The sequence below is a fragment of the Mirounga angustirostris genome, unplaced genomic scaffold (genome assembly GCF_029215605.1).
Source record: "Mirounga angustirostris isolate CCGP_5_RB_7025 unplaced genomic scaffold, mMirAng1.0.hap1 SCAF_4, whole genome shotgun sequence".
Taxonomy (NCBI): Eukaryota; Metazoa; Chordata; class Mammalia; order Carnivora; family Phocidae; genus Mirounga; species Mirounga angustirostris.
Window position 1 is genome coordinate 93,602,596 of NW_026991712.1, and position 12,113 is coordinate 93,614,708.

Genomic DNA, 12,113 nt, shown 5'->3' on the forward strand with positions numbered 1-12,113 from the left:
ATAAACATGAGGAGAAAGGCATCCTGGCCAAGACATCAGTGTGAACAAAAAAACACAAAACAACAACTACACACACACACACACAAAAAAAAAAAAAAAGGAGAAAGTCACAACCTGAGATCCAAATCGGGAAAGACTAATAGGCAATGGAAGGTTACAGGAAACCAGTCTCAAGAAGACCCAGAGGCAAATATGCTGATCTGGACTGCAGACCTGACCATTCCATCTAAAGTTCTGCTCTCTCCTCAGAGCAGGTATCAGTATTTGAGTAGAAATTCACCAGGGCTCCAAACCTGCTGCTCATCTTTCTGGCCCATGTAAGAGTAAATGATGCAGCCAGAAGCAGCCAAAACAAGCAGTTTTCAATATATATGAAGTTCCTGAATACAATTAAAGGGATCAGAGGACAGGTGATGTTTTGGCCTCTTATATCTGAAAGTCATTAAACGGGTAAAGAGGAGGTTTCAGAAAATGAATAGGTAACTCCAAAGATGGTTTTGAAGATCCCCTTCATCCCTGCCCTCTGTAAGTTATGGCTCATAATACCAAAATGCAAGGCTCTTAGTAAGGGTCTATTTATGTAGACTGTGATTCCCCTAAGTGAGGAGACTTCTAGATGCTCCCATAACCCCTTGTATCAGCCTCTGTCGTATCACTGAGGTCACTGCACTGTACTGGCCTCTTTAAATTTTTCTGACTCCTCCCTTAGGCTATGAGCTACTTGAAGGCAGGCAATCTTATTGGCCACTGAATCATTAGCACTTAGGATGTGCCCTCAATTAATATTTGAATAATGAACTGGAGGAACATCATGGAAGGCTTTGCAAACTGTTCATGAGGGTTTGACATGGAAACCTGACAGAGAGGAAGACAAATGTTTATGAAATCATTAAATCCACTATTAAAGAGGATATAATAAACCTCCTATTACGGAGGACATATAAGAGGACAGCAGCAGTGGAGAAGGTACCTAGTAATTATTAAGAGAAAATAGCTGGAAAGAGGATTAGGAATGAAATGTGTTATCCCATCCATATGCCAATTCAATTCAGTTATCTGAATTCAATTCAATGGATATTTACTGAGTACCTATATGCCATTGTGCATCATATACTGTATGAGTAATTGTAAAAGGAGTATACATTTTTAGACAAGAAGATAAATGTTTTACAGAAGAGCTTAAGACTGGTATTTGGGTACATATGAATGGAAGATGTAAGTAGTTCAAACAAAGCAGTAAAGTATGGTTTAGATCAAGGATTGGTGATACTCGTGATGTAAATATTATATGAAATTCAACATTTCAGTGTATGTAAATAAAATTATATTGGAACACAACCACACCCATTTGTTTACTTGTGGTTTATGACTGCCCTTGAGCTACAAGGGCAGGATCAAGTAGTTGCAACAGAATTTATGCTCCGTAAAACCTAAAATAGTTATTATCTGGCGCCTTACAGAAAGTTGAAAAACCACTGTTGAGAGCAAGAGCTTCTAAAATAAAAACACCTGGTTTCAGACCCCAGTATACCACTGTTTACTAGCCATGAGATTTTGGTAAGTTACTTTTCTGTACCTTGGTTTTATCATGTATAAAATGGGTATAACAACGGCACCTTCTTCAAGGGAATGTTGAAAGAAGTAAGGTGTTTAGAATGATGTTTAGAATGCATTTAGAATATATAAAGAGTTCTCAAAACTCAACAAGCTAACATGAAACCCAATTAAAAACTGTGCAAAAGATTTAAACAGCCACTTCACCAAAGAAGAGATAAGGATAGTAAATAGCCATCTCTACATGCAGAGATGCTCAATATCATTAATTAATAGGAAAATGAAAATTAAATCTGTGATGAGATATCACTGCACAACTATTAGAAAAACTTAAAAAACAAAACCAAAAACTTACAATACCAAGTGCTGGCAAGGATGTTGAGCAACTGGAACTTCTATACACTGTGAGTGGGAATGCAAAATGGTACAGCCACTTTGGAAAACAATTTGGTTATCTCTTATAAATATCCACTTACCAAAAGACTCAGTAATTCTACTCCTAGGTATTTACTCGAACGAAATGAAAGCATATGTTCCCACAAAGGCATATACATGAATGTTTTTTAACAGCTTTATTCATAATAGCCTTAAAGTAGAAAGGACTCAAATGTCCACAAACCAATGAATGGATAAACAAATTACAGTACATCCATACAATAGGACACTACGCAGCAATTAAATACGTACACTAACACAGATGATTCTCAAGAACATTATGCTAAGAAGTCAGACAAACCAGGTTACATACTGTATTGGTCCATCCATATGACTTTCTAGAAAAGGCAAAAATATAAAGACAGAAATAAGACCAGTGGTTGCTAGGGTTTGGGATGGGTGTGGGAACTGACTACAAAGAATTATGAGGAAACTTTGGGGTGATGGAAATAGTCTATATCTTGATTGTGGTAGTTAGGTGACTATATACAATTCAACAAACTATATGTCCAAAAAGAACATAAGTCATATTTCTAAATCCCACTTTAAAAAATTAGCATCCTGAAAATTTCCAGAAAATTAAAGATTTGTTACAGATAAATTTTCCAGAACCATGGAGGGGAACAGACCTAGCACAAGGTAGCAGCTGCGCAAATTTTTAATGAGAAAATTCTTGGATTAGAGAATGACCCAGGTAACATGAAGTCTCAATAAAGTTTTAAAATTTATTCTATAATACAATAATAATAAATCTATTACATAATCACTATATTATACACCTGAAACTTATGAGTGTTGGGAAAAGAAGTATTGTTCACAAAAGTAGGCATAGTTTTAATAATAATAAGCCATTTAAAAGTAACTTTTTCTTTTTTCATATGCTTTTTTTGGATGCACCTGTTTTAAAAAATCATCTTCTAGATGATCGACCTCTCAAACAGAGAGGTAGATAGATCTACCTCTCAAACAGATTCATACCAGAAAAAAAATCAATATCTTTTCTGTATTGATACCTTCAAACTGGAGTTCATAAGCTAAGCTAAATGGATTTTAAAATTGACCAAAAAACAAACAAACAAAAAACCAATCCCAAGTCTAAGTGTGGCTGAGTCCTGGGATGCTTCCCTGACCTCCAGGTAGACTGAGGAGCCAAGACTTCCCCCTCCCACTACTTGGATCAAAGATGTATTAAGTCAACACTGCTCCCCTTCCTGCCCCCCCCACCTTCCTGCTCACCCCCCTTGTCTACCCTCCTCTTACCTTCCACAATACAGTGTATGGGGGATTTCAGGCTCTACATTTGGGAGAGTCTCACATGTTGATAAATGTAGGAGATAATTTTTACTATTTTAATAGTGATTATTTAAACTTGAAGAGGGGCTAGAATTTATTTAAATATTTATTTATTTATTTGAGAGAGAGAGAGAGAGCATGCACACTGGGTGGCAGGGGAGGGGCAGAGGAAGAATGAGAGAAGCAGACTCCCTGGCCCAGTGGGGAGCCCAACAAAGGGCTTGATCCCTGGACCCTGAGATCATGACTGAGCCAAAATAAGAGTTGGACGCTCAACTGACTGAGCCATGGGGTACCCCTAGAATTTTTTAAAGTAAGGGAGATTTTGGCCTATATGTTTTCTCCTTGTTTAAGAAAAAAACTAATAAAATACTATTTAAAGTATAGATATTGAGTATATTTAATCTCAGAATGAGTCATGGAGCAAGCACTGGGTGACGTATGAAATTACTGAATCACTATATTGTACACCTGAAACTAATATAACACTGTATGTTAACTAATGAGAATTAAAATAAAAACTTAAAAAAAAAAAAAAGAATGAGTCATGGAGTAACCAGTTTAAGAGAGCAAGAGAGCAGACTGATCCCACATTGTATCTCCTCTTTCTTCTAAGGCCTCAGCTGAATTATAATAAAAGAATAAATATAGATACAACCTCAAAATAATGAAGAAAACAGTAGGCAAGTTATCAGCAAAAGAATAATCTCAACACATTTTTGGTAGAAGGTGGAAGTATGCTGACAGATGAGCAGAACTGGAGGAACCCTAGCCTAATTAAACTATGCGCTGAGGGGACTTCATCACAGGATGTGTCCAGCAAATTCTGAGAGTTTCAGGTTGTGAATAGCAGATATAATGAAAGTTGGGAGTGAGAAGTGAGGTTGAAAATTGAGAAAGTAATTGACGATTTATATATAGAATAAATGAACTTGTCTGCCATTCCTATCCCCACTCCTAACCCATGGGAAAAAAGTAGATAGACATTTACTTTTAGGCAAAAAATAGGATTCTTCTCAATTTCTTTAGAAAAGAACTACTCCATATGGGTGCTAAGAGCCCAGGTAAACTCTCCTTGTTTTAACATTTATGGGGCTAAATAGTTCAAATTTCATAAAATATTAAATTCCCACCACATTACTCTGAAATAAAGCCCAGCAATCAACAAATATCACCCACATGTATAGAGCTCATGGTTAACCTTTTCATTTCCTCATTTAAAAGTATGTACAAAAACCCAAATACCACTAGACATTTGAAGGACCGCTATAGCATAAAAGAAAAATACAAAAATAAATAAATCTGACATTAGAATTAACAAAGATAATTCAGAAAATAATAACAAATTTAAAAATACCCCTGAGGAGTATCTTTGAGAGATTATATCAATAAAGGTATTGTGGTCATAGGAAAATCAGAGACAACATAATTTTTTGGAGTAAAACAATGTATTTTCTAAAGGAAAAATAAAGAGAAGTGTTATAAGACAAGGAAATCTCCATGACACTGAACAAAAATATGGAAAATATAAGAGAAAAGATAAATAATATGGAGAGTCATTTTAAGAGATCTATAACAGTAATTCTAGAAAGAAAAAATTCTAGAAAGAAAGAAAGAAATGAAGGGGAGAAAATTATAAAGAATATAATTAATTTTTTTCACAGACAAAAGTATACAACACTGAATTAAAAGGACCTTGTCATATAGTCTCTCTTTGCTTCAGTTTTCTCATATGTAAAGTGGGAGAAATAATCCTCACAGGGCTGTTGGGTGTAATAATTCATATAAAGCACTTCCAATAATCCTTGTCATATAATAAGTACTCAGTAAATTTTATTGCATTGTGATTATTAGATTGTCAATGCTGAGCAAGATGAACACAGAAACACACACCTAAGTCATCACTGGGAAATGTTAGATCTTCAAAGATACAGAGAAACTCTGTGTAAGAGTTTTCAGGAATAAAAATGATGTCCTATAAAAGAACAAAATTTTTATTGTGTCAAAGGAAAATATATTGTGTCAAAAGAAAATAAAGCAATACTTTTAACGAGTTGAGGAAAAAAAAGATTTTGAAATTGGAATTTTATACCCAACCAAGTTATCAATCAAGGGTAAAGACAGAATGAAACCTGTTTTCAACATGCAAGACCTCAGAAAGCTTGCCTTCCGCATATCCTTTCTTAGTGAATTATTTGAATACATACTGCAGGAAAAATGAGAGTTTAAGCCAAAAAACAAGATAATAGGAAACAAAGAATAGGTCCTATTGAGTAGAGCTAGGCAGCAAAGTCCAGATAACAATGGCATAGCTAAACTTGATAGCAAATAAATAGTTTGGAGCAGAAAGTTGGAAGGTATCAAGGATGTCTTTGATTGTAAAAGAGAAGCCATATACTTGATATCTGAGGAAAAATAAACTTGAGGCTATGCTAGAGCAATTAGAAAGGTCATTAGAAACATCAGGAAAATAGAAAGCTTCAATAATATGTCAAAGTTCAAATATGAAACAACTAGCCCAAATATGATTAAGTAGCCAGTGGATTTCAAGAACAAAACTGGAATCTATTCTGAAAGGTGAAACATGTACAGAAGGCATGACCTAGATACAAAACACTAAAATGTAGCAAAATATTTAACAATTAGTATATTGTAAGAAGAGTATCTATGTTTGTTTATTTATGTTTGTACCTATTACATTTATTCCATGTTAGAAACATTTGAGAAGCACAGAGACTGGGACTTTGGAATCATAGCACACTACTCAACTTTGCTGGGATCAATATTTTCATGGTTATAAAATGTAAATGCTGCTATGTAATGTAACTTGTAGGTATTTTTTCATTTTTTATTATGAAAAATTCAGAACGCATACAAAAAAACTGTGTAGAACAATGAAAGCCTGTCATCACCCAGCCTCAATGGTGATCCACCTCAGGGCCAATTTGGTTTCATTTATATTTCCTTCCTCTCCCCACCTCCTGTATTGTTTGGAAATATAGCCAAGCCATTGTATCATTCATTATATCATTACATCCATTAATAGTTCAGTCTTTAGCTTTAAATGATAACTGTTCTTTCAATGAACTTTAAACATTGGTTGCTATGCCCCTTAAGTCTCCTTAATTTGTAGGATCTCCCTCCATCCTTGCATTTATTTTTATTTATTTTTTTATAGAAACCAAATTGTTTTTCTTAATGAGTTTCTTGCAGTCTGGATTTTTCTAATAACCTCCATTTGTTGTCCTTCATCTTTTGTGTTTTCTATAAATTAGTAAGTAGATCCAGAAGTTTGGCCTGATTCAGGTTTGAATTTTTGGCAAGCCTGCTTTACAGTGGTATGTACCACCATTAGGAGGCTCAAAATGTTTAGCTGGTCTCTTTTTGTGACATTAATAGCATTTGATGATCATTAATTCATTTGCAATTGTAAATTGGGTCTTCTACTTCTATCATTCCTTCTTCACTTATTGAGACACTTCTCTAAAGATAAACTTCCTGTCATCAACCATCTGGTTAACCTGAGGTATAACTCAAATAGGAAAGATAGGATAAATTGTTTCTTTCACTTTACTTACCTGTTTTTATTAATGAGTTAATTCTCTAGCATCCTAACAAGATGACTAATAAGAATTTTTAATGTGTTTTTAAAATAGGTTTGTAAAATCATGGATCTAGAGTAGTTTTGTTTCCAGCCATTGCAGTTATTATCCTTATTAATGCTCAAACTGTCCCATCCTTGACCAATGAGAGCCTTTTCAGGTTGGCTTCTAGATCCATTTGACATGAACTCAGTATATTTCACAATATTCTTGCTTCTGATAGGGCAGGATGTTCCAGCATCATCTATTATTAATCATCATCATAAAATGATCTAAACAAACTATTAGTAGTTTGTTGCTTTTTATTGCTAAGTAGTATTCCATATTTCCTTCCCCAGCTCTTGAGCCAGCCATTCCTCCAAGATGCTCTAGTTTTATTTAGTGCACAGAGGTGCTTATAGATCACAGTCTGGGTATAGGGATTCTCATCACTACTGGCCTGGTCCTGTTACTACACTTTTTCAATTTGAAGAGCTAGAACACATTTTTGTTCGCTTGTTTTGCTTTAGGATAAATCATTACTTCCAATTGTATTCAAGATTACAGGGCTTTTATAGTTGCCCTTTTTTAACTTTACCTCTCTTTTCTCCCAGGCTGAATATACCAGTTCTCAATGACAAAAGTATAATTATTTATTTATTTGCTTTATCCTACCTAAAAACACAATACAATCTTAGAATAACAGAAACAACACTACTGTGAAAAATATAACTGGAACACTCTAAGATTTTTTTTCTGGAAATTTTTTTCTTAAAGTAGATACCACTAGACATACACAGTCATATTTATTGTAAGTTACTTGAAACAGTTTTTCTCTGTGTGGTAATACCACCAACTGGATTTATATTTGGGATAACTTGTTTCATTTTGCTTTCAATTTTCCAGAATTGCTTCTTTAAATTTAATTTTGTTTTAGAATTATGTGGACTATTTACATGTTTCAAAAGCCATATTTATGGAATTAGATGTATTTAAAGAATTGACTTTATGTTTTCATCACCACCTCTTATTATATTCCCTTCCTCTCCCTAAAGAAAACTTGCTTTTATGGTTTGTCCTTCACTTGTTTTAGGTAAGCAAGTATGTTTAAAAGCAAATATACATATAAATATAGGAAGATATCATATCTTTCAATTTCTTAAATGGTGGCATACTATATGTAGCTCTTTTCATATTTTGTTTTCATTTAATATATTCTGGGAATTGCTCCATAAGAACACATAGAAATATTCACATTCCTTTTAAAATATTTTTTTATAATTTTTTTAAAGATTTTATTTATTTATTTTGACAGAGAGAGACACAGTGAGAGAGGGAACACAAGCAGGGGGAGTGGGAGAGGGAGAAGCAGGCTCCCCACTGAGCAAGGAGCCCAATGTGGGGCTCCATCCTAGGACCCCGGGATCCTGACCTGAACCGAAGGCAGACACTTAACAACTGAGCAACCCAGGCACCCCTAAATTATTTTTTAAAGGTATAGTTGAAAGATAATAATAAACTACAAATGTTTACAATGTAAACTTTTTCATCCATTTTTACATATATAAACCACAGTCAAGACAACAGACACTTCTACTGTTCTCCTAAGTTTGCTTGTGCCTCTTTGTAATTTATCCCTCCACCACCCTTGTCCCCAGCCAATTTCTTTTTTTTTTAAGATTTGAGAGAGAAAGTGTGCACATCAAGAGTGCCCATGGGCAGGGGGAGGGGCAGAGGGAGAGAGAATCTCAAGCAGACTCCCTGCTGAGTGCAGAATTGGACGCAGGACTCCATCTCATGACCCTGAAATCATGACCTGAGTCGAAATCAAGAGTGGGGCGCTTAACCAACTGAGCCACTCAGGCACCCCTCTAGCCAATGTCTGATCAGCTTCCTGTCACCACAGATCAGATTTCATTTTCTAGAATTTTATGTAAATGGAATATAATATGTATTCTTTTTTTTATTGGCATCTTTCACTCTGCACAACAATTTTAAGATTCATCCATGGTGTTGCAACTATTAGTAGTTTGTTGCTTTTTATTGCTAAGTAGTATTCCATTGAATGGATAAACTTTATTTACTCATTCACCTACTTACGGGTATTTGGGTTATGTCCAGTTTTTGGCTAATACCCATAAAGCTGCCATGAACATTCATGTACCAGTATTTGTGTGAACATATCTTGCTGGTTTCTTCAAAAGCTAAACATACACTTAGCATAAAACTCAAATCATTCCACTCCTAGGTAATACCATTTTGTAGCTGTACAATGCTCTTTTGTGTAGATGTTTCAGAGTTTATAGGATAGTTCCCTACTGATGGACACTAAAGTTGTTTTTAGTTTTTTATACAGTAAACATATAATCTTGTGTATATGTCATTTGTCATTTCTGCTAATGCATATTTAGGGCATATTCCTAGAAATGGGATTTTTACCCAAGTTTTTCCAGTGAAGGAGGGGCTAATAAGCAGAGAAATCATCCAGTTCTGTGCATTTTCTGCATTCTGGAAACTTATCAGAGTAGAGGCTAAAGGTGAGCCAAAAATATCTGAAATTGCAGCCAACCCCAACCCCCTCCTAGCTCAAACAACGACAAGTTCAAAGAGAGATGCACTTTAAATTCAAGGTCCCAAGAGGTTAAAAGCAAAAGGATGGAAAAAGATATCTTATGCAAACAGTGATCACAAGAAATCTGATGTGACTATATTAGTATCAGAGTAGAATTTAAGACAAGAAGTATTACTAGAGATAAAGAAGGATACTTCATAATGTTAAGAAGGTTAGTTTACAAAAAGACATAATCCTAAATGTGCATGCATGCACCTAGTAACAGAATTTTTCCTTAATCATATATTCAATTTCCATAAGCAACTGAATATTGCTATATTTTATAAAATCTTTTTTCATTGTTCTGTCTATTCATGGGCAAATACCATCCTGTTTTTATTAAGGCTTAGAGAAGCTTTGCGATGTGCTTTTAATATCTGGTAGATTTAGGCCCTCAATCTGGCCTCACTGCTCTTCTCAGTTTTTCTAGCTACTATTACTTTTTTCCCTTGAAGTGGACTTTATAATCAATTTATCTAGCTCCATAAAAAAAGTCTGATGGTATTTTTATTGTGTTACATTAAATCTATAAACTAACTTAGGAAGAAAAAAATATTTATGATGTTGAGCCTTCCTGCTCAAGAACATATATTTTTTCATGGATTCAAGTCTATTTGGCTTATTGATTTTTACCTTATAGAATAAAGCTACAGATAAATTATGGCAGACATCGTAATAGTTATAAAACAGAATGTTACCAGTTTTGGAAATGCAAAAGAAAAAGCATAGCTGATTGTAATTGAGGGACAGAAGGTGAGGAGAAGCAGTGTAGGGCTTTTATTATCCTTAATGAAGTAAGAAATCCAGAGTTGACAAAACAAGAAAGGGGGGTTTACATATTTTTACTGAAGTTAGAGAAATTAAAACATAGTTATGTTACTCTGTTGTGGGAAGGAAGAAGGGTCAAGAAGGTGTATAGAGCTAAAGCATTGTCCACCTTGATAGGACTTAACAGGGAATGTCTAACAACAGTAATCCAATGATTTGGAGGACCATTGGAATATGTTTAATGGATAATTATGGAAAGTAGGACACCCTAAACAATTTGCACTCTGTCCTCAAACTTGGGTTGCTGCTCTCCTTTCATTAGGCGGATACCTACAGACCCAACTCTATTTTGGAGGTTTTCCCCCTGCACAGCAAAGACAGAAAGTTGCTCACCATCTCATAAGCAATAATCCCAACGCTTAGCGGGAACATGCCACACCAAGGCTGGAGAAAGAAGACCTAGATTGGTGCTGTCTTTCTATGTTTTCCATCTGATCCCTATGCCCCAAGAGGGACTTCTTTTCTTTTTATTAAAATTTAGGGGTTAATTGGTTTGATTACTCATGCATACTAGGAAACAGTAAGTAGGCTATAAATTATTGAAGTTGGTTGGCTGAATTCAGTTTACAGTCACAGGCAGTGATTTGTGAAGAAGGCGATGGAATAAGGATGAGGATCCCCTAGTTAGGGCCTTGAAAAGCCTCAGGCTCCATCAACAACCATCCCCAAATCCTTCCATGATTTCTCAGCAAAGCTTCTCCCCACTCCCACCTGCTCCCCTCTGTCCAACTGTTGCTCTTTTGTGCCTTTTATTTTTACTCTTTAGGGCTCTCCATTTATTCATTTAGATAAGAATGTGGGAATGGATGGGTAAAGGGTGGGACTGGGGAACATGAGACAGAGTACATAGTGCTGTCTCCAGTCTTATTGTCATTTCCCTCCTTTCTCTCCCAAGCAAATTTCCAAGTTTTAGATCAACCATGAGAAATATGATTATTAAGTAGGCTGGATTCTCAGGTCTGCTACCACGTCTCCTGTGGTGAGCCTACAAGATAAAGAATTATAATCTGAGGCATCCTTGGTGACTACGGAATAAAAGCAAAGAAAGCTGGAGAGTGCAGCAGGACAGACCTCTTTCATGAACAGAGAAAAACTTTGCAATGACAAACCCCCTGGCCCCCCATGGAGCACCTTAGGTGTTAGCTCTCTAGGGAAGTTGTCCATCAAAGGTTAATTAAATAAAACAGTGGTAATTTCCTATGGAGGTTGGCTAAGGCCAAAGTAATAAAGTGATACATTTTGCATTTCCACCCCAACCACGACAGGAGAGTGTAGACACAGTCAGTATAAGGACAGTCAGGTCTCAAATCCTCCATTCCCAAATCCTGTGTGATGGAAAACACCACCAGATGTGGCTTTCCTGATACTTGCCACTGGGGATTACCATATACTTACTCTGGGAAAATAAGTTATGTTTGTGAACATTAGCCTGTAACAAGGAAGCTGTTGGTCTGAGCACTAGGACAATTACTAAAGACAAGGTGATGTAAGGTGACTCAGGTAGGCGAGGAAGAAGAGAGAAAGGCCAGCAAGAAGAAAGGAGTTTTGTGTCTGAGACGGAACTGTGAAAGAGGGAGTTGGACGCATATTTTCCTTTGTCCCAAGGCTTTCCCTGTCCTGTCTTGCCCGTCATAGGCGCAGAGGATTCCCCTCAAAGCCACATGCAGGAAGAACCCCACTCCCCCCCACACTGGGTACATAGTTAGGTGTTTCCTTCCCTCTAACCTTCTACTTCACCTGCCAGCTAACTGTGGAGTTGGAGCCTCTGCTCAACTCTGTTACCCACTTGTGAGAGGAAGGAAGTGCTGTCA